Genomic DNA, 2,893 nt, shown 5'->3' on the forward strand with positions numbered 1-2,893 from the left:
GCCCTTGCACATTATTGGATTTTTTTCTCATCAGAATGTTGAATCAATACGAGGACTAAAGCCAAGTGGATAAAACATGGAAATCATCCAAGTGTTGAGCATCTGTCCAGAAGAGATGGAGGAGGTCAGAGAGAGAGAGGAAACATCTGCTCTGATTACATGACAATACAACATAAAAAATACTATAGTAGTTTAGAGCTAATACTGTGAACTAGTAAAGTTTATTATAATGTATATTAGTAAAGGTGTTGCTTTACCATACGAACTACAGAATCAACAGTATTTTTTACTACAAGTAGTACATGGAACATGTCCACCAGGACACTGTTATTAAAATAAAAAAGTGCTACCATTATTTATTATGATGTTAATCAAGCTGAAAATCCTACTTTATTCATCATTTAATTAAACTGAAATAATTGTTTTTAAGTTGATCCAATATTTGACTTTTTATTGTTATTTTCAGTTTAACCAATTGTCTCAAGACGAATGGTTTCATTCACTTTTATTGACTCTTAGCCATAAGCAAAATAATAAAAACACAGCGTTCTGTTTGCTCCATGTGTTGTTGCTTGTTGTTTTTTTGTTAAATTTTCTTATTTTTATATATATATTTTTATAAGGACACTTACTTTTAGACCAAGTGCTTTTTTGACTATTTATCTTGCACACAAGAACACTGATTATACAGCACAGTAAATACTAGTGTTTTCGAACCATGACACGCTAAAGTACTTGAATTAATCAGATGTGATTCGACATATGCTATGGTAACACAACAACTATATAATCGATCGGTTGTAGTGATTCTACAGTTGCTATGGTAACACAACAACTATAGTAATCGATCGGTTGTAGTGATTCTACAGTTGCTATGGTAACACAACAACTATAGTAATCGATCGGTTGTAGTGATTCTACAGTTGCTATGGTAACACAACAACTATAGTAATCGATCGGTTGTAGTGATTCTACAGTTGCTATGGTAACACAACAACTATAGTAATCGATCGGTTGTAGTGATTCTACAGTTGCTATGGTAACACAACAACTATAGTAATCGATCGGTTGTAGTGATTCTACAGTTGCTATGGTAACACAACAACTATAGTAATCGATCGGTTGTAGTGATTCTACAGTTGCTATGGTAACACAACAACTATAGTAATCAATCAGTTGTGGTGATTCTACAGTTGCTATGGTAACATAACAACTATAGTAATTGATCTGTTGTGGTGATCTGCAGTTGCTATGGTAACAACAACTATAGTAATCTATCTATTGTGGTGATTCTACAGTTGCTATGGTAACACAAAAACTATAGTAATCAATCTGTTGTTGTGATTCTATGGTTACTACGGTAACATGACAACTGTAGTAATTGATCTGTTGTGGTAATTCTACAGTTGCTATGGTGACAACAACAACTGTAGTAATTGATCTGTTGTGGTGGTTCTACAGTTGCTATGGTAACACAACAACTATAGTAATCGATCGGTTGTGGTGATTCTACAGTTGCTATGGTAACATGACAACTATAGTAACTGATCTGTTGCAGTGATTGTACAGTTGCTATGGTAACACAACAACTATACCAATTGATCTGTTGTGGTGATTGTACAGTTGCTATGGTAACACAACAACTATAGTAATTAATCTGTTGTGGTGATTCTATAGTTACTACGGTAACATGACAACTGTAGTAATTGATCTGTTGTGGTAATTTTACAGTTGCTATAGTGACAACAACAACTGTAGTAATTGATATGTTGTGGTGATTGTACAGTTGCTATGGTAACACAACAACTGTAGTAATTAATCTGTTGTGCTGATTCTATGGTTACTACGGTAACATGACAACCGTAGTAATTGATCTGTTGTGGTAATTCTACAGTTGCTATAGTGACAACAACAACTGTAGTAATTGATCTGTTGTGGTAATTCTACTGTTGCTGTGGTAACATAAGAACTATACTAATATAAACAAATGACCCGATAATGTACTTTTCTACTGCTACAGGGTATGTTATACTATGGTACACCACAGTTTTAAAGTATACTACAAAACAGTTTATCAGTTCAGCATAGTTAATACCACAGTATGATGGAGTGTTCATTAATATGGTGTTGTAAATGATATGTGAAGTATAATACACATTACTGTAGTATGGTTCAAAAACACTAGAGTATTTACTATAAATTACTGTAGTATTTCCCAAATAGGTATTGTAATGTAATTAGGGGGGAAATGAGAATTATGGAACATGGCAGAATAAAGTGAATACACTGTAAAAACAAATTATATGACAAAAAGTCATGACAACATATGTTTTTATGTTACTTTAACTTATTTTAATAAGTTTATCATTTTAACCTAATATTTTTAACCAGTTTGACTAATATAGGTTGAGATGAGTAGACTATTTCATTTGATTCAACTAAGCAGTTTAAAGCAGTAAGATGTGTCTACAGTGCAGCATCTTCCAGAGCTCCTCATTCACATGCATTTACAAGAGCTGCTGAAAGACACGCGGCAAAACTCATCAGATAAATCAGAAATGAGCGTAAAGTGTTCATGGCTCTCCCACAGGCCTGAGTCTCTCATTATCTGCCTGTCAATTACAGCGTAACGCCAGCGAGAGGCCGAGCGCACGGTTCAGCCTCAAGGCGGAGATCAAATGAAGGATCAGTGGAAACGCAGAAACGCTTTAATGGAGACCTGCTATTCTAACCCTTCGCTGCAGAGATCCAGCGGCGGAGCTTCCTCGCGGCGGAGCTACAAAATGAGGATAAATTAGTGAAATTAGCGGAGAGGCTGGGGCTTGTCAATGGTGCTTCACACACTGCGCCGCCATGCACATCCCACTGTCAGGACCTGGAGATACTTTATCTG

This window comes from Danio rerio, chromosome 5, assembly GCF_052040795.2.
Source record: "Danio rerio strain M-AB ecotype USA chromosome 5, GRCz13ab, whole genome shotgun sequence".
Classification (NCBI taxonomy): Eukaryota; Metazoa; Chordata; class Actinopteri; order Cypriniformes; family Danionidae; genus Danio; species Danio rerio.